This window comes from Periplaneta americana, chromosome 11 (assembly GCF_040183065.1).
Source record: "Periplaneta americana isolate PAMFEO1 chromosome 11, P.americana_PAMFEO1_priV1, whole genome shotgun sequence".
Lineage (NCBI taxonomy): Eukaryota > Metazoa > Arthropoda > Insecta > Blattodea > Blattidae > Periplaneta > Periplaneta americana.
In genome coordinates, this window is record NC_091127.1 from 130,331,576 (window position 1) to 130,357,737 (window position 26,162).

General features: G+C 35.5%; 1 long non-coding RNA gene and 2 other non-coding genes across 3 annotated transcripts in view; 2 read left to right on the forward strand and 1 right to left on the reverse strand.

The window, feature by feature from the left end:
- LOC138708635 (uncharacterized) overlaps positions 1-26,162 on the reverse strand; it is a 308,542-nt gene that overhangs the window by 132,579 nt on the left and 149,801 nt on the right. The gene's annotated exons all lie outside the window — the stretch shown is intronic.
- TRNAC-GCA (transfer RNA cysteine (anticodon GCA)) lies at positions 15,746-15,822 on the forward strand. The gene has a single exon. It is a non-coding gene; the product is annotated as a tRNA-Cys (tRNA).
- Positions 16,091-16,167, forward strand: TRNAA-CGC (transfer RNA alanine (anticodon CGC)). Its single transcript has one exon. It is a non-coding gene; the product is annotated as a tRNA-Ala (tRNA).

The window sequence follows — 26,162 nt, forward strand, 5'->3', positions numbered from 1 at the left end:
ACTAATAGATGTCAAGAGTATTTCAGCAACATGTTAAATAAACGATAGGAAACACTAATAAATGTCAAGAGTCTTTCAGCAACATGTTAAATAAACGATAGGAAACACTAATAGATGTCAAGAGTCTGTTTCAGCAACATGTTAAATAAACGATAGGAAACACTAATAGATGTCAAGAGTCTTTCAGCAACATGTTAAATAAACGATAGGAAACACTAACAGATGTCAAGAGTCTGTTTCAGCAACATGTTAAATAAACGATAGGAAACACTAATAGCTATCAAGATTCTGTTACAGGAACATGTTAAATAAACGATAGGATACACTAACAGATGTCAAGAGTCTGTTACAGGAACACGTTAAATAAACGATAGGAAACACTAATAGATGTCAAGAGTCTTTCAGCAACATGTTAAATAAACTATAGGAAACACTAACAGATATCAAGAGTCTGTTTCAGCTACATGTTAAATAAACGATAGGAAACACTAATAGATGTCAAGAGTCTATCAGCAACATGTTAAATAAACGATAGGAAACACTTATAGATATCAAGATTCTGTTACAGGAACATGTTAAATAAACGATAGGAAACACTAACAGATGTCAAGAGTCTGTTTCAGCAACATGTTAAATAAACGATAGGAAACACTAATAGATGTCAAGAGTCTTTCAGCAACATGTTAAATAAACGATAGGAAACACTTATAGATATCAAGATTCTGTTACAGGAACATGTTAAATAAACGATAGGAAACACTAACAGATGTCAAGAGTCTTTCAGCAACATGTTAAATAAACGATAGGAAACACTTATAGATATCAAGATTCTGTTACAGGAACATGTTAAATAGACGATAGGATACACTAACAGATGTCAAGAGTCTTTCAGCAACATGTTAAATAAACGATAGGAAACACTTATAGATATCAAGATTCTGTTACAGGAACATATTAAATAAACGATAGGAAACACTAACAGATGTCAAGAGTCTGTTACAGGAACAAGTTAAATAAACGATAGGAAACACTAACATATTGAGGGTCTATTTCAGCAACATTTTAAATAACCGATAGGAAACACTAATAGATGATAAAAGTTTGTTACAGAAATATCTTAAATAATCGGTAAGAAACACTAATTAAGGAAGTCTGTTTCAGCAACATGTTTTACCAGAAGATTTCGAAAATTCTCATGGAATTGACCCAGTTTCAAAGAGTATTAAGTAAGCGTTAGTAATTATTGAGGAGGTTCGTTGAACTGGAATAAACGGCTGTAAAATATATTAATAAATGTATGTAATCCTACCTGTCTGAAAATTACATCCAATGTTGGTGCGCAATATTTTCATACATATTCCCAGCATCGGCAGGCACCGTGTTATAATATTATCTAACACCTTCACATTTTATAATACTCAATTAAATGTGATGAAAGTACGCCCGCACTCTTCGCAACTGAGTGTGTGTCTTTATGATACTGGAAAATCTAACAAACAACGAAGGAACATGGCGGAGAGCACACTTGTTTGAAACAACGCTCCGGGCTCTCGCGGCACTCTGCTAAACAGAGCGCTCAACAGGAATTGCGGGGATGATTCGTGCCGTGAAATGAGATAATTTAGACTGGCAGTATACAGCCTAAATATATTGATTATTATTATTATTATTATTATTATTATTATTATTATTATTATTATTATTATTATTATTATTATTATTATTATAGTATATTGGAGCCTAGTAGAGGCGAAATCTTTTAATGTATCACAACTTCCAAAGAAGGTCTGAGAACCACTAGCTCCATAAGAAATCGTATACTGGTATCCGGTTTCTGGAACACCTCAGTTAACTCTCAGTTACTTAACTGCTCTTATAAATTTAACTGCGCTGATAACTTTCATAAGTTACCGCAAAGTTAAATATAGATTTATCAGTGCTTGTAACTAACAGTAACTTGAGGTAACTTGAAGTTTAGCATCTATTATCGTCCATAGATGTCTGCACTAGTATTCCATCTCAATCGTAATATGATTAAAAAGCAATAATTGTTGGTATTTGGTGTGATCATCGAGGCAAATAATAGGCTACTAGTGGAGAGAGAGCTAGTCGTAACTTCTGCTACAAAACTGCAATCGTAGTCAGCTGTGGTGGCTATAGCAGCCATTTTGACAGAAATGTAGCAATATTTCATATTCGTCAATATATTGCTTTCATGTGTTCAAATGGACTTTTCGGAATCCGAAATACCATTGGCATTGGTAGAGTACCCAAGAATAAAATATTCCATGACTGTCTGAAGTTCACGAAAATTAAGCTTGAGGTATTATAAATTGTCTATAGTAATGTCATAAGAGATCTTAGATTCCCAGATAAATCCAAGAGCGAAGCTAATAAATTGTTAATTCATTAATATGTTAATAATTGTACACTTATGAACACTCAATCTATTCAGACATTCTGAAGTTGAAATAGATGAATATCGATTACTGCAATAAAGAAATTGCATGTTATTCAGTAATGCCAATTGAGAAAAGCGAAATACAAGTTTAACAAAGTTAATTACATGTACTTTGCTTTTCTCTTGTTATTATAACAAATACATTTTTAAGTATTATCTGCTGAAATAATAATTTAATTGAAACATTTTATAATAAAATTACAAATAACCTGATTAATAGCGACATTAATTAAATGAACAATTGTTATGAGAGAGTGTCATTTTCTTTAGATACGATGGACATGGACATGGAATTAAAAGATGAAGATGTAGATGTGGAAGTAGGATTTCGCACTTTATTTAGTGCAATGTAATCATGTTCATCGATTTACCGGGAAACAGATGGCGACACTGACTAAACAAAAGAACGACCATGCGATAAATTGATAGTGATAAATCAAGCTGCAAAAATTATCGCGATGTATGACTGTGATTGGTTGGAATTCAAAATTTCATTACACTTCATTGGTAGAAAATGGAATGACGTCATATGAACGAAATAGCCTAGTCTTAACAAACAAACATTATTATCCTAGTTTATCATAGAAAGTAGAACATTTACCTAAGTTACGTAAATAAAACGCCAAATTTTTTAAACTGTATCGATAATGTGATGAAAGTATGGTCTATAATATTATTTAATATCAGTTATTATACAGAGTGAATAATAAGTATGGAATATTGTTAATAACTTCTTAAATTTTAATTTTGCACAAAAATTGTTGGAGACTATTTCGTTCATATGACGTCATTCCATTTTCGACCAATGAAGTGTAATGAAATTTTGAATTCCAACCAGTCACAGTCAGACTTTGCGTTAATTTCTGCAGCTAGATTCATCGCTATCAATTTATCGCATGGTCGTTCTTTTGTTTAGTCGTCGCCAACTGTTTCCCCGTAAATTGATGATCATGAATACATTAAGATGCAACTACACGGTTAAACTTTTCTTTTACCTTTAAAGCAATGAATGCAAGATTAATATTTAATATTAATTAATATATTTACGCAGTGAAGACCACGTTCAAAACGGCACACCATGTACACACAAAATCTTTATATATCTTAATTGAACGTACCTTTTAAACTTGATTCTTTCAATACTCTTCCCAGATTGCACGCATACGCGATGGAATATTGAACTGTGTAGATGCAGCTTTAGTTCCGTTGCACACTACAGCGAGAATGCGTTTGTCAAGTTATAAAAAATGCTTTCGTGTAGCACTCATTGTAAGTAACGGTCGAAACAAGGCACAGCTGACATTGGTCCTGCTTCCACAGGTAGGCCTAACGTAACCTATAAAATTGTAGCCTACTGTATAACATTTGTATTGAAATTAAACAATTAATAGACGTTCAAATTTATGTAACGTCACAGCATGTCAAACTCAAAGGCCTTGCATAGTAATAATGTCTTTGATCAAACTGCCTTTCGTATGGCGTAATAAAATTCGTGTTTTAATTAGGCTGATCTGTACAGAGATGACTTCCCTGTGTAGCAACATGTCTCGCTGTGAATACATAAGCATTGGTATATAGCTGTCCCCACTGTTACTGTTAAATTAGATTATGATTTCAGCAGATAATGAAAATGTATTTGTTATAATAATAAAAGAAAAGTGCAGTACATGCAACTAACATTGTTAAACCTGTATTTCGCTTTTCGCAATTGGCATTACTTAATAATAACATCGAATATCTTTATTGCAATAATCGATATTCATCTACGAGTATTTCAACTTCACAATGTCTGAATAGGTTAAGTATTCGTTAATATACAATTATTAACATTTTGTGATCGAATTTTAGGGATATATTATTTAAATTTTTATTTTATTCACGAAATAGTCCTAATAAATGTCACTCGAGGTCTGAGATTTCCCAGATAAATCCACTCGCTTCGCTCGTGGATTTATCGGCACATCTCAGACCTCTCGTGACATTACTACAGATAAACTATACAATATTATGCCAGTGTTCGAAAACAGTTAGTTATTCAGACATACCGGGTGTGACAGTAAACTATTTTGTAAATAGCACCCTACATTAAAATTTATTTATTCCGAATGTCCATTAAATTTTACGTATGAATGCGTAGAAACTTTACCCATTCTCCCGTTTCTATGTAAAATCATGTTGATCAGGCCACAAAACTAAACAAAACACAATGACTAAACAAACTATCACATATGCTCAAAATAAGAGGCATTAACAGCCGAACAGTATCCCAGTCTATCACGAAAATAGTCCGTTGTAGTTATGAGATGGAACAGAAGAGTCATAAAACTGTGAGAAAAACAACGAAACAAATTTAATAAATTGTTAAAAGACGTGAAACGAGTGAATGGGTAAAGTTTTTATTCATTCATATGTAAAATTTAATGTAAATTTTAATATAGGGTGCCATTTAAAAAAATTAGTTTCCTGTCAAAATCTGTATGTCTGAATAACTGTTTTCGAACACTGGCATAATAATGTATGGTTTATCTCCAATAGTTTTTGTATAAAACATTTTTTTTAATTAAAATTTAAGAAGTTATTAATATTCCATACTTATTGTTCAAATCTGTAGTGTACGAAACCGTAATGTAGTAGTGCCGCATATTGGTATTTGTTCCAATCAGTACTAACAGCCAGGTAACTATAGATCGAGGCACAGTTACGCAGGTAACTATAATGATAACGATAACTGTTGTTTCGGAAACTCATTTTAAACATATGAGCACTTTAAATCGTGGATAACTCTGTATGTACTGGTAACTGTCTTTCCAGAAACGGAGGATGGATGTATGTCGTTTGGAGAGTTAAACACGACTGGAGGGTGTGGTGCTGACTATACGGGGTGTTAAAAAAGTATCCAATATTTTAGGATGTGATAGTATGCATCAAAACAAGAAAAAAATGTCTAATAAATATGGGTCCTACGACACATACTTTCTGAAATATGAACACTTGTTCATATGAGGTGCTCAACGTGATGTCCACTTATAACAGTGCATTTTTCTGTTCTACAATACAGCAGGCTACCATATAAGAATACCGTAGTTGACACTCCCGGCATGGAATACTGAAACGGCATGGAATACTGAAAATAAAAGTTTGGTTGCGGATATGAGCGGGGTTCAGCAGAGATGGTGTTGTGAATTTTCGTAATCAGAATGTGTGGGCTGATGAAAATTCCCATGCACTTGAAGAAACAAGGCATCAGTACCGATTCTCAATGAACGTATAGGCAGGCGTTCTTGGCAATAGTTTAAGGACATTCGTTTTACCACAGATATTAACTGGGGCTCATTATCAGGATTTTCTAATTAATGCATTGCCTACCTTGCTGGAGTATGTGCCATGTCAGCAAAGACTACAGATGTGGTTTATGCATGATGACAAACCAGCACATTTCTTCCGTAATGAGGGTGAATACCTGACGCTGACATTTCAGGACCGCTGGATTGATTGGGGAGGCCCCACACCTTAGCCTGCTCGTTCCTCAAATCTAAATCCCCTAGACTTTTGGTTATCAAGAACAACCAGGTCAATTTCAAAGAGTGTGTGATTCCTTACGCCGAAGGGCAGAGGAATGCATTGCCATGAATGGATGTCACATTGAGCACCTCCTATGAACAAGTGTTCAGATTTCAGAAAGTATGTGTTGTAGGACCCATGTTTATTAGACATTATTTCTTGTTTTGATGTATATTAGCACCTCCTAAATTATTGGATAATTTTTTTTTAACAACCTGTATAGTTTCTTTATATTGCTGAGGTAAAATAAATCATAGAAATCCACCTTCTCCTTTCCCGTAAGACAGTGCACGGAGACTTAACATGTTACTGCTACTGCTACTACCACCACAACTACATTGTGTGAAGTTCCTCGATAAATTTAAATCTTCTATATTTTAGTGTGAACTGCGATTACTAACTGAAAGTTTACATAGTGATATCCGTGTGAAGGCCAAATTCTTTAATTAGATTGGTGATGGTACTTAAAGATGACGTGCGTTAGAATAGCGGAGGTCTCTGGCGGAAAATGTTGGAAAGAAATTAGTGCATGTGGGGTAGTACATAATAAATATCTAGACAGCAGTGTATTTTGAGATGAAAAACGAAACATCCACGGATGCGCGAAATAAATACTTGTATGAAATGTAAGGATTTTTTTCAAAAGGTAACTTTAACCGCTCGTATTCACTTCACTTTCTACGCAATATTTACAATTCTGGAACTGGCTCATTACACAAGTAATGAACATTTTTGCATCACCATGACGAATTTCTTTCCGGTTGTTCTGGTGGTCGTGTTATATCGGTAGGCACTGTCCTGTAACTTTGTCTGCAAGATTGCCTGATACGAACCAAGTAGATTCTTGGCTGTGTGAATATGAAGGAAAGTGTGTTCTTGAGCAAACCTACGATAATTTATGAGTTGACGGACTCCATCGCACACACTATGGCAGATATTCCAGAACACGAACTCTAATCTGCTGTATACGGCAATGAAGAATGTTACTTGTACGAGAATAAAATGATGTACACACACAACATCTACGATGAAATTGTGGAAATGGGTGGTATTGCAAAAAAAAGTCAATTTCTTGTGTAATATGCCAGTGCTGGAATGTTGAAGATTGTATAGAAAATATGAACAATTAAAATTAGATCTTACTTTTGAAAAAATCCATATATTCATTTACTTTATAATGACAGATAATTCGTAATAAATTTGAATCTCAATTAGTAATAGTGTAAATACTAAGTCATTATGTATCGTGACCAGAATATTGTACGAAATGGAAATATAAAAATTGGAGATTTATCCTTCGAATATCTTGGAGCAACAGTAACAAATATAAATGACACTCAGGAAGAAATTAAACGCAGAATCAATATGGGAAATGCCCGTTATTATTCGGTTGCGAAGCTTTTGTCATCTAGTCTGCTGTCAAAAAATCTTAAAGTTAGAATTTACAAAACAGTTATATTACCGGTTGTTTTGTATGGTTGTGAAACTTGAACTCTCACTTTGAGAGAGAAACAGAGATTAAAGGTTTGAATAATTTCAAGGGAAAATTGTTCCGGGGCCGGGTGAGGTTAGACATTCGTTCGAATATCCGGTCTTGAAGCGGTTACGCCTGGCTAGACGAAACCACATATATATAGGACAGAACACCAAGCGCATTTCATCATACAGGAACTCCGATGACATTTTGTAACTACACAAATGGAGTAAGTGAAGGAAATTTACTTTTCCATAAGAGATTAAAGGTGTTTGATAATAAGGTTCTTAAGAAAATATTTGCATGTAGAGTGCTTGTTGGGAGGCCGGAGGGAAAAAGACCTTTGGGGATGTCGAGACTTAGATGGGAGAATAATATTGAAATGGATTTGAGGGAGGTGGAATATGATGATAGAGACTGGATTAATCTTGCAGAGGATAGAGATCGATGGCGGGCTTATGTGATGGCGGCAATGAACCTCTGGATTCCTTAAAAGCCATTTGTAAGTAAATAAATAATAAGTCGAACATGAAGATTACTTTACGCATTCATCGTTGTAGGCTAATTAGTGCAACATGGAAATTAGTTTATGTACTGCATAAGTTTTACGTTATTTATTAATGGAGCAATTGGTGGATTTATTTTTTTATTTCAGTAGGTTATTTTACGACGATTTATCAACATCTTTGGTTATTTAGCGTCTGAATGAGATGAAGGTGATAATGCCGGTGAAATGAGTCCGGGGTCCAGCACCGAAAGTTACCCAGCATTTGCTCATATTGGGTTGAGGGAAAACCCCGGAAAAAACCTCAACCAGGTAACTTGCCCCGACCGGGAACCGAACACGGGCCACCTGGTTTCGCGGCCAGAAGGGCTGACCTTACTCCACAGGTGTGGACAGCAATTGGAATTACTTAGATTAAACTAGAGTACAATAATCTGCCCAAATATATAATATACAATTTCCACTTGGGCTTGTCGACAAGCAGTCGATGGTCTGTTTGACCAATGGTACAGGTAGCAAATAGATAGAAATAAATAGTGAAAAGTTCAAGAGACGCTGAAGAAGACAACACCAGCGCCGAAGGGGTACCGTTCGTCACACAGGATATATTATCTCTTTTTAATAATGTTAACACTTTTATAGTTTTAGATTAATGGGAGGCAGAGGTGAATATTTCAAAATCCACATAATTTATCCGATTTGTTTGAAACTGATCATGGATACTAAGTATGTTATTAGTAATGGACATACCAAGTTTCAACTTTCTAAGTACAATAGTTCTGTAAATATTAATAATTTTATAAAACTTTATATCGTTTGATATAAAATGCTCCATGCACCATATTGTAAGAAATTTTCGATATTTCTTTTAATTTTTATGTTCAGAGAAGGTATATAAATAATGATAATTATTAGTTTATTATGAGAATAATACAGCTATCTTGGTTTTAATTTCATACTTTTAAAGGGCACAAAATCAAAAACTAACATCAGAATATGAAAATAAAGATAATAAAAATGGTAAAAACCAAATCTTCTTTTTTTCTTCAGTTTTGTTCGAAAATTTCACACCTGCCTCCCGTTAAGTAAGTTTTATGTTTTATTTAACAAATAATAATTTGATAAAGTAACCGATAATCGTATTAATTACGAGATAAAAATTATGGTTTATTTAACGACGCTTGCAACTACAGACGTTGTCGCAGTGTGCCGAAATTTTGTCTCGCAGGAGTTCTTTTACATGCCAGTAAATCTACTGACATGAGCCTGTCGCATTTAAACACACTTAAATGCCATCGACCTGGGCCGGAATCGAACCCGCAACTTCGATCATAGAAGAGAGCGCTATACCAACTACGCTACCAAGGCCGACATTACGAGATATAGATTATAGCATACAAAGTGCTGGACTAACCTCAATAACAGGTTTTAGAAGGTGTAACTTCAACACTATTGTATAAGAAGAATAAACGATATAATCATACAATGCCCCTTTTCGTATAATTATTGGTTCCATTGAAGTAGGCCTACACCCTCTCTGGAGACTTGGAATCGCTCTGTGGGTGGGTCAGGTAAACAGTGTGCTTTAGAAATACCGGAGCGAGGGTTTAAAACGCTGTTGATGTTGTTATAAGGTCTCCTGTTTATTTATCCAACGAGTGTGTAAACCCATTTGCACCGTGTTCTAATAAGAGTTACCGTGGGAAGAAAAAAATTAAATTGCCACAGGGAAAAACAGAATCTGGCCTGAAGAATACATGTCTTACATTAAACAAAATCACCGCGAAAGGAACAGGATTAATAATCTACAATGTTCTCTTTTGTTTGTCCCTATTATCCAGTAATACTTATGTAAACGAGTACAGAAACCAATATCCTCTCTAATTCAAAAGTACGCATTCTTATTTTCGAAGTGCTTACTGTACTAGAACATATCAGTTACAATACTAATTTTTGTTGATTGAGAAGCGATAAAACATCTGCATTTGTCCCAATGTTTCCAATAAAAATGACTTCAAATTGATTTGGTTAATTTAATTTAATTTAATTCTCAAAATTGTCAATTTGTGACATATGTAGTAATATAGTGATCCCCAAACTTTCTGAAGGTGCGATCCACTTTTAGGCGAGAATCTTTGGTGACCTCCCCCACCCCCCGCCGTACCGGTACTAAACCCCATTTGAAAAATATAAATCCTTGTAAAATCGAAAATAATGATCATTTTACTCAAAATCAGTGGATACCACTCAAAGTATGACCAAATTAAATCATATATGGTGTAACAATTACACAAAATATTAGGTAAACATCAATTCTAGTACTTCAAACCATTACCACCGTGGCGCTGCGGCAATAGTTCAACATAAAGTGATAAATTTCATCAAAGAAAGGGCGTTGCAAATTCGAATTTTCAAAATAATTTGTGAAGTTGTTACTCTTACTTACTTACAAATGGCTTTTAAGAAACTGGGAGGTTCATTGCCGCCCTCACATAAGTCCGCCATCGGTTCCTATCCTGTGCAAGATTAATCCACTCTCTATCATATATCCCACCTCCCTCAAATTCATTTTAATATTATCCTCCCATCTACGTCTCGGCCTCCTCAAAGGTCATTTTCCCTCCGGTCTCCCAACTAATACTCTATATGCATTCCTGGATTCGCCCATACGTGCTACATGCCCTGCCCATCTCAAACGTCTGGATATAATGTTCCTAATTATGTAAGGTGAAGAATACAATGGTTGCAGTTCTGTATTGTGTAACTTTCTCCATTCTCCTGTAACTTCATCCCTCTTAGCCCCAAATATTTTCATAAGCACCTTATTCTCAAACACACTTAACTTATGTTCCTCTCTCAAAGTGAGAGTCCAAGTTTCGGAACCATAAAGAACAACCAGTAATATAACTGTTTTATAAATTCTAAATTTCGATAATAATAATAATAATAATAATAATAATAATAATAATAATAATAATAATAATAATAGCCAGCGGCGTAGCTCAGTCGACTAAGGCGCTTGCCTGCCGATCCGGAGTTGCGCTCTGGCGTGGGTTCGGTTCCCGCTTGAGCTGACTACCTGGTTGGGTTTTCCCGAGGTTTTCCCCAACTGTTAGGAGAATTTTAGGTAATCTATGGCGAATTCTCGACCTCATCTAGCCAAAGACCATCCTCGTTATCACCAAACCCATTGACGCTAAATAACCAGTAGTTGATACAGCGTCGTTAAAATAACCAAGTAAAATAATAATAATAATAATAATAATAATAATAATAATAATAATAATAATAATAATAATAGATTTCGAAGAAACTGTGATGGTCATTTTCAACATTTTTCTGTTATTACTAAATACATTTTATGAACATTTTTAACATGTTTCATAGCGATAAAGCTGAAATTTATACAGTAATTTGCGACTCACTTCGATACAGAAGTATGAAAGTTTCATTTTAAAATCAGAATCGAAAATCTGAATGGGGAACAAAATGGAAAATGAATATAAAATAACCTCCAAGGAGACTGTTTTGCATGTAATAGGATAGAATTATCATAGATGCGCCCTTCGAGGTTATGGTATAAACAGACTTTTACATTTCGATAAGGGAATCACCAACTTTCGGTTTCATTGCCGATACATTTTACACCCACAAACACTATAAAAATACTCTTTCCGATGACAGGGAAATAAGAAGTTACCTGCTTTGGTATAAAAACATCTCACTTATGGTTATTGCGGGTAATTGCACCCCAAACGTTTTATTTTCAGTTACATTCCACCACGGAAGGAAGGAGGGGCACAGACTGTGTGTAGCACCATTCTATCAGAGCCGTAAACGATTCATAACTGAATATTAAATGAAACAAATACAACTTGCATCACGCTATCTTCGACTCAACACAAAAACGTTGCTTTACAAAATCTGGCGTGGAATTGACGTAACATTCTAGAATTATTTAGACTCCAGATTGGTAGAGCGATAACAAAATGATGCAGATGATAGTTGCATGTATGCAGCAGCTCCGAGCGAAAACGAATTATGTTTAGAACAGCCTTCATTCTGCAATTGACCAGGGTATTGTAGGCCTACTTTCTACTTATTACACACTCATCCATCCATCCATCCATCCATCCATCCATCCATCCATCCATCCATCCAGCTATCTATTCATCCATTCAACCATCCATCCACTCACCCATTCATTCATTCATTTAATCCATCCATCCATCCATCCACTCACCCAGCTATCTATTTATCCATTCAACCATCCATCCATCCATTCATTCATTCATTCCATTTCATTTCATCCATCCATCCATCCATCCATCTACTCACCCAGCTATCTATTCATCCATTCAACCATCCATACACTGACCCATTCATTAATTCATTGATTGATTCATTCATTCATTCATTTCATCCATACATACATCTATCCATCGAATCTAATCCATTCGTTCAACAATCGATTCATTCATTCATTCCATCCATCCATCAATCCATCCATCCACTCACCCAGCTATCTATTCATCCATTCAACCATCCATCCACTAAACCATCCATCCACTCACCCTTTCATTCATTCATTCATTCATTTCATCCATCCATCCATTCACCCATCGAATCTAATCCATTCGTTCAACAATCGATTCATTCATTCATTCATTCATTCATTCTGTCAGTAGATTTACTGGCATGTAAAAGAACTCCTGCGGGACAAAATTCCGGCGACGCTGATATAACCTCTGCAGTTGCGAGCGTCGTTAAATAAACCATAATTTTTCATTCATTCATTCATTCATTTCCATCCATCCATCCATCCATCCATCCATTCACCCATCGAATTTAATCCATTCGTTCAACAATCGATTCATTCATTCATTCATTCATTGATTCATTCATTCACCCGTCCGTCCATCCATCCATCCACTCACCCATTAACCCACAATTTTAACACAATATAAACGTCGATTCAGTATTTGCAGAAGAAGCTTCGCCGATTGTTATATCAGAGTGATTGTCATGAACTCGTTACATTTCTTGGCATTATTTTTCTTCGTTATTGGAAGCAACACTGTCTCCGTAAAATCTTCAAGCCAGTCGTCTTTCTTATATATTTCATTGCATAATGACATAATTTCCTTCCTGTCTTCACTCAAACATTTTACTAAATGAATGAGAATTTCATCCACTTCTCTCGCTTTCCCGTTCTTCGTTTCCTAAGCGTTAGTTCAACTTCTTCCCTTCAAACAGAAAATCCTTTTTCTGTCTTCTGATACGGCTGCTACGTCTGCCATAGAGAAGTCACCTGAACGATTCCCTCATATAACTCTTCTAAATGTTTCGTCCATCTGTCCAGCATTCTGTATAAAACATATGGGTGGATAATTCTGCTTGAAGTCTCTCGGTCAGGGACAATTTTTTTTATGGATCGCATATCTAACATAGCTTTATTTACATTCCAAAGAAATTCACGCTATAATTTTGTCATCTTTTAATAAGCACAACTAAGCCACTAGCGTAGCTCAGGCAGTGAACGCATTTCTGTGCTGCTCTCGGACCTAGTTCAATTCCTGCTTGGGCTGATTACCATTTCTCCAGCTCTAAGACTAATGTCAGGCAATCACAATGCTATCTCAATATTTGGGCAATAATGTATTGCTAGAAATAGTCCTGTGGAGATTTGTATTTTATTTGTATTGTTTTAATAGTAATATGCGTTACAAGAGAAGTATGTTGACGTTTTCATGGTCGAGGAAAAGATTGATAAAGCGAAACGTAGTTGAGCTTTTTTAATTTCCGAGAACATGAAAACAAACATACCGCTCGTGTATCGTAGATTATTTTGTGCGAAGATCGTTTATTACATACCTGAAAGACGTATTTCTAATTAGTTGCAATGAAATCTCCATGTTGGTTTCTACTTAATGACGGCAACTTCGGAAAACCAAAATATCTTTCTTCAACATTGTTGCTATAAAATGTTTTCTGTGTTTACTATACTCCAGCAGGCCGTGATATACGTCTGTCTTTTTTTTCCCCCAGTCTATAAATGCGAACTTAAAATAAACGGTAAGGATATGCAATGATTTATTTTTCAACAGTAATCTCACTAGAGGTTTTGATTTATCTAGAGAAAATCAAAACTCGAGTGGGATTTAATTGACTATTACACGATTAGAAGAAAGTAGGCTATATAAAGTTTAGAAGTAACAAAGTGTACAATAAAATATTAATTGGCTTACGAAAATACAACTGTCTTCAAATGTATTATTGTAAAATCTCAACATTACGCTAGATGGCAGTAGTGTTTTATGATGATGTTTTCTTGTTACCGGTATCAGTTGTGCCAACTATGGAATCATCATTGAACTCTGTGGACTGTTACTAGTCAAGAAGGCTTTGTTGATTCAGTTTCATTTTTATTAAAACATTTGCATTCCATTTCAATCATCCGGATCCCAGTAATCAACGTCACTTGACAGATGATTTTAAATAAATCTTAGTATTAAACAATCTCTGTTACGTGAATATCCATAATATATAGCAGAAGCTATAACAAACATAACCTAAATAATATAAACAAGTGTTAGAAAAGTTTTAATAAACAAGAAACGTTTTAATTAACGATGATGAAATAAAAAATAAACATGGATAATTTTAAAAGAAACAATTATTGAAAGTAAAATATTCAAATTTGAATGTTTTGGTGGTTCAGTTGATGTTATATTGGACGTGTGCGTAAAAGAAGTGAACTCGTTGGTGTACATGGTGTATCCCTCAACTCATTCAGGATTTCCGAATGGTGCTCTTCATGTATGACCAGTGATCTTTATTAATTCTTGTTCTTGAATGCCAAAATGCGAGTCATATTTGAAAGTGATGTGTATCGACTGGAGTGGTTTGTAATTTTCTGTTTTTTGACGTCCAGACCAGTGCAGTTTGAAATGTTGGCAAACAAAGAAACAAATGCTAGGGTAGTGATAAAAATAAACAAATGGTAGGAACGCGATAAAATTAAACAAATGCTAGGGACGCGATAAAATTGTGCGATAAGCGGCCATGATTGGTTGAAAGACGTCCTTTCGTACCGTTTTATTGGTCGAAAGTAGTGTGATGTAGTAAAAGTGTAATAGTCATTTTAATATTTTAACAATATTATTTATATAACATATTGCAGTAATAACATCGGCATCTGGAATCTTGTTGATTTTTTCACGGCTTCTTTGATGTTACTGGTATCAGGAATGCAACAAGTTTCGTGGAGTAGTAGATTTTACTTAATTTTTGCAAATATTTAGAAACAATAATTAACATTGCAATTTAGGTGAAATTGCAGTGGTAAGTTTCCAATTTATAATTATTAGTATGTTAAACGTCTCTAAAAATAATATGTTAAAAGCCTAAAGCAGTAAAATGAATGCCGCGCTTAAGCGGTAAGAAGAGGGAAATTGTTATGTGTTTTACGTTGGGAATACTGAATGTGGTATTTCACACTTACCGCGTATTGGTTCTGTGCGGAAAACAAGCAAATACGCACGATCTCGCACAAAATAATTTTTTTTTATTGATTCATATTATTTATTTTATAATATGTTTTCTGCTTATTTGTTGGTAATTCGATTTTTTTATTAATATTAATATAAGGTATTATATATATATATATATATATATATATATATATATATATATATATATATATATACTACGAGAGCGGTTCGGCCGGCGCCGTGGATCGTGTCCCGGCATGGCTCAGTTGGTAAAGAGCGCTCAGCGCGCAGAGCTGAGAGGTCCTGGGTTCGATTCCCGGTGCCGGTACGATTTTTTCTCGTATTTATCAGTAATAATACAACTGACTAGTTAAAACTAGTCGTGTAATATTCAATGAGGTGGGCGAGACCTCATTCATATGAATATTTGATATATATACACTGTTACCAGTTTTCATTAAACTGATGTTGAATACGGCAACAAAGTCATTTAATATGCGCTCCTGCATACATATGACGTGTATCGTCTCAAATGCAGGTAGTAAGGCCGTAAAACAGTACTACGAGAGCGGTTCGGCCGGCGCCGTGGATCGTGTCCCGGCATGGCTCAGTTGGTAAAGAGCGCTCAGCGCGCAGAACTGAGAGGTCCTGGGTTCGATTCCCAGTGCCGGTACGAATTTTTCTCGTATTTATCAGTAATATATATATATATATATATATATATATATATATATATAAACTTAGTTCGTCGGCCTCATTTCGCCAAATACTAGTCTATATCGCTCTCAACAACAGAATTATCTGTTATGGTTAAAATTTGTTGATGACGGAGAAAAATTCGCTCCGGATCGAACTCGGGACTATAAAAGATAATTCTGTAAGATCAAAAAATTAATAATCCTTACAGAGATTTTTCGTCCAACAGTGCAAATAAACCGTGAAGTCCCGGCCGTACAGGTCACTCATATGAATGCGCTCCTTGTATGATGACATAATATTTGTTGAACATGGAGTAAGGCCACTAATGGATAAAAACCAAAGGAGAAAGATTCGATCCGATTGCGTGGATTCAGCCTCGGTGTAGCTCAGTTGTAGAGCACCCAGTGAGTCCCGGGTTCGAATGTTAAAATGTAATGTTTTATTTAACGACGCTCGCAACTGCAGAGGTTATATCAGCGTCGCCGGTATGCCGAATTTTGTCCCACAGGAGTTGTTTTACATGCCAGTAAATCTGACATGTGCCTGTCGCATTTAAGCACACTTTAATGTCATCGACTGGCCCGGGATCGAACCCGCAACCTCGGGCATAGAAAGCCAGCGCTATACCAACTGTACCAACCAGACGACCCCCGGTTCGATTCTCCGCGCCGGAACGAATTTTTCTCCGTCATAAACAAATTCCAATGTTGCTAAATAACTTGTACAACAGTATTATAAAATAACTGACTAAAATAATCCATTACTTTCGTCCACGTTTGAAACTGCGATTTTCGGATATGACCACCAAAGACGATGAGTTGTTACGTTAGTCCAGTCTTACATCCACTTCGTGGTTCGAAAGAGGGACGCCAAGGAGATAATCATGTCCGAACTGCTGTTTCGTGCGGACTTCTATTTTTGGCGTGTACGTATTATCTCGGTTTATCGTTTTACAATTTTGCTGTTTTATAGTTTGATGAATTTTTATGTGTGTTGGTAAGTGGTGGCAGCTATAAACATGGAGTCCGCTCCCTTTTATGCCCACATTCGATGTTCCTTAATCCACAGTTAAACATCTACATATCCATCTCATCGATTCCCTCATCTCGCTTCCCGAACGCTCAAGGCAGATTTTAATTCCATTTCGCACTGTGATAATAGCGGACCTTGATGGCTCAAAAACTATAAAAAAAAATTCGTACGAGCTGTTATTTATGGAAACCGGTGCCGAATAAAGTACAAATAAAATTGTCCAGAGACACTTGATGAAGATAAGTTGGCAAATATAAGGGAATTAAAAATGCGCAATTGCTAATATAACGAATGTTTTGACTTTCTCTTCGAACAAAAATAATTTTCAAGTCCTGTCTAATCCTTCAACTACCAATACATTGTCCACATATCTATATCCGAGAGGTATTGTATGAGAAGTCCATTTTATCAATTTTAGAATATAGACAAAAAGACAAATTTTATGTTTTTTTTTTCTCTTTCACCTCTGGTAAAATTACAAACAATTATTTTTATACACTACAACCCATCTCTTATTGAGGTTCATGTCTCATATGTAGGCCTACATCTATTTATTTACTTATCTATCTATTTATTTATTTATTTAGCTAGCAAAGTGAGTGCAAATTAACTTTATAAAACAAAACTGTTTCTAGCTACTATCGTAAGAGCCGGGCTTGTGTACGGTATGGTCTTAGCCAGTAATATAACATGAAATTTATAAAGACAGTTTACTAAATACAGTAATTAAATTAATTCAAATCGATAAATAACACACAAGAGCAAAAAAAAGAAGAAAGAGAAAGAGACACATTTAATATATATTGATAATCAGACAGAAGCCAGTGATATTCAATAACCATGAATACAGGCAGTATAATCTCACTTGACGATAGGCCTAGTGTCAGAGGAAAAACAATTGTTTGTATGTTCCTGAAGTCTGACTAGTGTAATATGTTACTACTCAGTGATGTATGCAATAGAGAGGAAAAGGAATTGGCCACCCTACTCCATTATCTCCTGGCTTAATTGCATCATGAGTGATACCTTATTGGTGTCACTTATGCGCGTCAAACCTGTCTTCGAACATTTCACTGAACAACATTTCTAATAATATATTTGAAGCCATATGAAAAAATGAATAAAGTAAAAAATATATATAAAATTGTCTTATAATTAAACGTTAAAAGTGTCATTAAGATATATATTACCTTTTTTGTTTAACATTTTTTAACAATTTCAACGTTGTATGCAATGGAGAGGAAAAGGAACTGGCCACCCTACCTCATTATCTCCTGGCATAATTGTTTCATGAGTGATACCTTATTGGTGTCACTTATGCGGGTCAAACCTGTCTTCGAGCAGTTCACTAAACAAAATTTCTAATATATCTGAAGCAATATGAAAAAATAAATAAAGTAAAAGCTATGTATAAAATTGTCTTATAATTAAAAGTTAAAAGTGTTAAAACGGCCCGTCTGTCATTAACATATATATTACCTTTTTTGTTTAACATTTCTTTTAACAATTTCAACGTTGTATGTATTGGAGAGGAAAAGGAACTGATCACCCTATCCCATTATCTCTTGGTTTAACTGCTTCATGAGTGATACCTTATTGGTGTCACTTATACTGGTCAAATCTGTCTTCGAACAGTTCATTGATCAACATTTCTAACAATATATTTGAAGCCATATAAAAATAAATAAAATAAGAACTATATAATTATAAAATTGTCTTATAATTAAACGTTAAAAGTGTTAAAACGGCCCGTCTGTCATTCAGATATAAGTTATATTACCTTTTCTTGTTTAACATTTTTTTAACAATTTCAACGTTTAATTTTAAGAAAGTTTTGTTCATATAAGTTTTAAAGTGAACAAGAATGACAAATAAAAACTGTAACAACTAAGGGGGCTCAGAACCCCCGACGCAATATCTTAGGGGGATGGCCTCAAGGAATCTAAGCCCACAGGTTCTAGCACCTATGTATGGGTGGAATGAGTATTGGACGATGACAGGAGAAGTACGAGATGTGGCAAGTACATCAGAGTCCTTCAAAATGTCCACAAAGATCATATTTACACAGTATCGGTCCAGAATGGTTGGTTCTTTGAATGAAGCGAATTGTAGCCCAAACATAAGGCAAAGTCTGGCGCGGCAGATTTCCACTCTCGCGCGCGACTTTCTACTAGGCCGTGTACTCTAGTTTCCGTTCAATTTCAAACATGTTTTGCCTTTTCTGAATTCTTCTTTCTTCCCCAGCCACCCCTCTAAGTGCATTTCATCAGTCGCGATGGTATTTTACTCTGAAGTTCTTGGAAATGTTTGAAATTTTCACCACTACTCTCTCAAACTGGATCTCATAACTCTTGTAATTTAACTAACAGATAAATGTTATTCTATGTACTCATACGCTAAACAACGGGGTACTGCACGTTTCCGTATCTCAAGTCACTCTGACGCAATCTCCCCTGACTCATACCGCGGAGTAGTGTCGAGGTCGCTAAACACGGTTCTTTTCGCCGCGCCCCATCGCGCATCTGTTCCAACCTGTTTATACAGAGTGATTCAAAACCTCTGCGACAAACTCTGAGAGGTGTTATATCTAACAATAAGGAACCCTTTTTGTTAAACAACCTATGTCTTTTGACTCGTCGTTTCGAAGTTACCGTTGAAAATGTTTTTGCGCGGGCGTACGTCAATGCATGCGAATGTGATATTTGTAAGAGAAGAGAAGAGTTGTTGTTTGTTTACGTTTAATGTTCAATACCTTTTCCTTTCAGTTCAGAGTAATCATCAATTGAGAATGGACGTCTACGCGGTCTTCTACCAATGCTCCGGGGACGAAGAGACCCATCGTCTCGAAGGTGCTGATAAGGTCGAGCAAACATTGTGTGGTGAGGGTGATTTCTGTTTTGAAACTGTTGTTGGTACATGTGGAGAGCTCTTCTTCCGTTTCCGCGAGCCTCCCCATAGCACATTACCACGTCGGCTAACTCGGGAAAAGTGTAGACATCCATTCTCAATTAATGATTAGAGTGAACTGAAAGGAAACGTTATTGAACATTAAACGTAAACAAACAACAACAACTCTTCTCTTACAAATATCTGAACAAACAAACAGGAGTGCACACATTCGCATACATTGACGTACGACCGCGCAAAAACATTTTCAACGGTAACTTCGAAACGATGCGTCGAAAGACATAGGCTGTTTAACAAAAAGGGTTCCTTAATGTTAGAGCTGTCATCCCTCAGAGTTTGTCGCAGAGATTTTGAATCACTCTGTATAGTGTAAATAAGCGACACATATCCTCTATCTAACCCCAAAAATTATCGGAGGATAATCCAGACAGAGAAATGAAAAATCTCTAGTACAGTACAGTAAGGCTACATCAATCCTCGAACAAGTAGGCCTATACAATACACTAGTGAATTTCCTAGCCGCAATATGTTTAATATATTATTAACCTCATTATACAGTTATATTTTACACAGAGTTGCTCTGTTTCTTGCAATTGAAGAGTTCAGAACCATAATGGGCCAAGCGCCATTTACTAAAACCGTAGAAAACAAGGGTTAAAATTAAGTTATTACCATAATTCAATGGAAACATATAGCAAGTAAAATAAAGTATACACATTAAAACTAAATGATATGTCAATCCACTAAACTATGGTATTTACTTAGCTTTAACCCTTGCTTTCTCCATTTATAATAATGGTTCTTGGCCCACTATGGCTCTGTTTCTTGCAATTTAGGCTATTCATGCCTATCCACATTATCAATTTATGTGTGCAATTTGTATAGGTTTTTGTGTATTTAGTTTGTGTGTGAGTTAAGACTATGAATGTGTTCAGTTTGTGTATTTTTTCTTTTTTTTTATCGTGTATTTAGTGTGGATAGTTGTGTTCAGATTATAATTTTTGTGTTAAGTTTGTATAGTTTTTTGTGGATGTTTAGTTTGCATAATTTGTGTGTTTAGTCCGTATAGTTTTTCATGTTTAGTTGGTATAATTTGTTTATGTGTTTAGTTTGTAAGTGTATAGTGTAAGCTCTCTTGGACTGGCTCCCCAAGTGTAGTAGACCTTCAGCTCACCCTACACTCCTGTAGGAGGCCGTTGCCCTTATGGGATTTCAGGCTTTTCGTATTTCGTATCCACATTATAATCGAGTATGTCACATTATTTCAGATTCTTTTTATATATTGTTTGAAATATATTAACATTCTATGTATTTTAGCTTAATTCTGCTACACAGTTTATTTCAGTGTTTAATTAATAGTTCGTAGTATTTTGTTGTTTAATTCGTAAATAACTCTTGTATACATGTAACTCATCTATATCAAATTGTTGAATTCTTTGTAAGTTCATGCATATGTAGCTGATTGAGTGGAAGAGAAGGCCTTACGGCCTTAACTCTGCCAGCTAAAATAAATTATTATTATTATTATTATTATTATTATTATTATTATTATTACTAGTATTATATGTTTGGCATAATTGCTCCAAAAGAAATTATTTTCTCAGTTGCATTTAATACAATTGAAGCCAGAGTGTTTAGTACTATGAACCCTTTTAATTTGCAGTTTTAGCGAATTCCATTTTGCGAACACAATGATTTCATAGGACGTTTTTGGGTAAGGATGCGAATCAGTTCCTGGCTGTTACGGCAAAATACTGATATTACAAAAACAGTTAAGACACGCACACAAAACGTACTGATGAGATGTTGACATGGTCGTGTTTCGAGGAGTATTTTCCTCTCACACAATTCTGGCGGCGAGGACCAATGCCTTTCAGGGGTTAATGGGCTGTGTCTTATTGGATTGTAATAGCACGTAGCACGGAACATATTCCCGCTACGTGCGAACTGCGTCTATCCATCTTGTGGCACAGATTCCATTTCCTTCCAACACTCTTTTATTTTTTTCTCTCTTTAATTACGAAAAGAACAAGAGTCCATACTCTCTTTTAAAAAGTTGTTTTGGGGATTGGAAGGAGGGTGTTTAAAAATAATACCCTACTGTCGGTTCAAACTAAAGAAATATTGTTACTTTTATTATCCTACTCAAACGGCATTCTCAAAACGTTCTTTCTTAGTCTCTCCGAGTCTATACTTTCTACTACAGCTATCAATCCATGAAGTCCAGTGACGTTTTCAATTACCCAACTCCTATTACGTGACTAGGAAGCGTGTTAACTCTGCACTTAAATTCACTGCTCTTAGATTCGTTAATTCAAAATCAGTTTATTCTTAAAAATCATTATCGATAACAACGTAATTCCGTCTTCGGTGGTCTAGCTATGTCATGCTCCTCAATGGAACCAAAGTTAGGAATCCAACCGAGGGCGATGAAATTTTAAGAGCGATAAAAATTCTGAGCATCACTTCCTTAGGAAGGAAAATACAGATGGCAGCCCTGAGTCGTAGGTTTACGGCGCGTAAAAGGGCCCTGTCCCAGAATGAAAAATCTCCCAGCGAAATTTCACAACTTCCTCCTCCTAGGTTCTTCCTCATGCAGATAGATGTCTCTGAAGACATGTGAGACCGCAACGAAATCTGATGCTTTTTAAATTGTAGAAATAGAAATAAAGTCTAAAGTTTAGAAAGACATGTCTCAAACTAGTTATAACTTACGGACTGCGCGGAATTATATTAGATATCCTGAGGAGTACATAACACAAATATTCTGACATGTGTAATGCATAAAGACATTCCATACCGGTACTCTAACATAATCTAAATATAGAATCGTCATGCTGGTATTTCACGATTGTTAGGACAAGTGGTCCCTCTCGGCAAAATAGTGAAGGCCTTCTATTAAACATTTTAGGTATTTCCCATTTGTGTAATCCCAAAACATGGGACGATAATTTGATTCATTTACTGAACAGACCCTTTGGAATGATGTATTAAATTATGCTTGTACATATCAAGGGAACAGGTTTTCGATATGGCAAATGTTGTCGGTCCTTCACTGTTGATCCAACTTCATTTCCGAGGATATAGTGTGTACATTTCCCCTGGGTCGAGCACGCGAAGCTTCCGTGTTGCGTACTATGGACAGGTAACACAGACTGAAGGAACGGCAAGTTATAGCATTAGTAAAGAACTGTATTCCATGTAGTGTAGTTTAACTTTCTCAGTGGCAATGCAGTACATATTAAAACGGCGAAACTTCATTAAGGAGACAAGATAGTCTAGGTGTTTTCATAGTGCGCATGGCTGATTTTATGTGGTTATTTCTCCTAAACTATAAAAGGTATTATCTTCAAATTGTCTACATGTTACTTTACATGATTTTAGGATTATATTGGTGGTTAATTTGTTATATTAACTGCTATAAATGAGATTTAAAAAATTGTATTCAAATAAAAGAAGAAAAAAAAACAAAAACTTGTTAAATTCATGCACCTTTCTCTTCAAAATTAGTTAATGTATATGGCTAAAATTTTTCATGCATATTTTCAATATTCTTATCTACGTTGACTAGCAGAATTATAGATCTAGCTCGATTTTATCTGTAGTAATGTCACGAGAGGTCTAAGCTTTATCTGGGAAATCTCAGACCTCGAGTGGCATTTATTAAGACTATTGCGTGAATAAAATAAAAATGTAAATAATATATCCCTAAAATTCGATCACAAAATGTTAATAATTGTTTATTAACGAATACTTAACCTATTCAGACATTGCGAAGTTGAAATACTCGTAGATGAATTTCGATTACTGCAATAAAGAAATTCGATGTTATTATTCAGTAATGCCAATTGCGAAATACAGGTTTAACAATGTTAATTACATGTACTGCACTTTTCTCTTATTATTATAACAAATACATTTTCATTATCTGCTGAAATCATAATTTAATTTAACAGTAACAGTGGGGACAGCTATATACCTATGCTTATGTATTTACAGCGAGACATGTTGCTACACAGTGAAGCCATCTCTGTATAGATAGGCCTAATTAAAACACGAATTTTATTACGCCATACGGAAGGCAGTTTGATGAAATGACCTTATTATTACTATGCAAGGTCATTGGGTTTGATATGCGATGATGTTACATAAATTTGAACAGCTGACTTTCTATTAATTGTTTCATTTCATTCACAAGATACAAATTTTATATAGGCTACAATTATAGGTTATGTTACCTGTGGGAGCAGGACGAGTGTCAGCTGTGCCTTATTTCGACCGTTACTTACAATCAGCGCTACACGAAAGCATTTTTTATAGCTCGACAAACGCATTTTCGGTGTAGTGTGTAACGGAACTAAAGCTGCATCTACACAGTTCAATATTCCAATCGCGTATGCGTGCAATCTGAGAAGAATATTGAAAGAATCAAGTTTAAAGGTACGTTCAATTAATATGCATGAAGATTTTGTGTCTACATGATGCGCCGTTTTGAACGTCGTCTTCACTGCGTAATTATATTAATTAATATTAAATATCAATCTTGCATTCATTGATTTAAAGTTGAAAGAAAAGTTTAACCGTGTAGTTACATCTTAATGTATTCATGATCATCAATTTACGGGGAAACAGTTGGCGACAACGACTAAACAAAAGATGGGCCATGCGATAAATTGAGAGCGATAAATCTAGCTGAAAAAATTATCGCAAAGTCTGACTGTCCCACTTGACAGCTTGAACGAACACTTTGTAAAGGACCCGAGCTTGAACGACACAACGAAACAAGACACAGTTTTGCCTGACTCAGTTCCCCCAACTCAAGACAAATTCTATTTTACCGACGTCACTCCCATTGACGTAATGAAAGCCATCCGACGCATCAAGACAAAAGCCCAAGGGCCAGACAACATTGGCATAATACTTATACAGAAAATACAGGAGATAGTAATACCTACGTTTGCACATATATTCAATAGTTCCTTAATCACTTCAACTTTCCCTAAAATATGGAAGCAAGCTTTCGTTCTTCCTCTTCCAAAAGTCAAAGTTCCCACCGACCCGAACGACTATAGACCAATCAGTATCCTGCCAGCCATTTCAAAAGCACTGGAAAGAATCGTACACAGACAAATTACTAACTACATGAACGAACACAAACTATTCGACGAGTATCAGTCAGGTTTCAGAGCTGGACACAACACAAGCACTGCTCTACTTAAAGTGACCGAAGACATTCGTGAAGCAATCGACTCTAATAAAGTAACAATACTAACACTTCTTGACCTTAGCAAAGCTTTCAACTCTGTAAATTTTGACCTGCTCACCCATAAATTGAGAAATATGTATTTGTCAGAGACTGCTGTGAGTTGGTTCGAATCCTACTTACGGGAAAGACAACAATGTGTTGTATCCGGGAATCGAAGCTCCTCCTGGCTTGACATAACATCAGGTATACCACAGGGGTCGGTACTCGGACCATTGTTGTTCACAATATATGTCAATGATATTACATCTCTTGTAAGGCATTGTAACTATCTCTTGTGTGCTGACGAACTTCAATGCTACATCTCTTCCCGCTTAGACCGAGTAAATGACGCTATAGATAAATTGAACGAAGACATTGACTCGATTGTGACATGGACAAAGAAAGTCCGTCTTAAAATCAATCCTGGAAAGACACAAGCAATTATATTAGGACACAAACGGCAAACCGATGCTGTAAAACACCTCGACATTTCCCCTGTTAAAGTAAGTACAGTGCATATCCCTTTCAGTTCTTCAGTAAAAAATCTTGGCATTCACATGGATAATAATCTCAACTGGGACATGCAAATCACAGAAACCTGCAGAAAAGTATATTCTATTATCCATGTGCTAAAAAGGATAAATGTTCATCTCCCCTCTTGCTTAAAAAAGTCCCTTGTGCAGACACTTGCATTTCCCTATTTCGACTATGCTGACATTTTACTGACTGACCTCTCCAGCGACAACAAAATGAAACTTCAACGTGCTCATAATTTGTGTGTACGT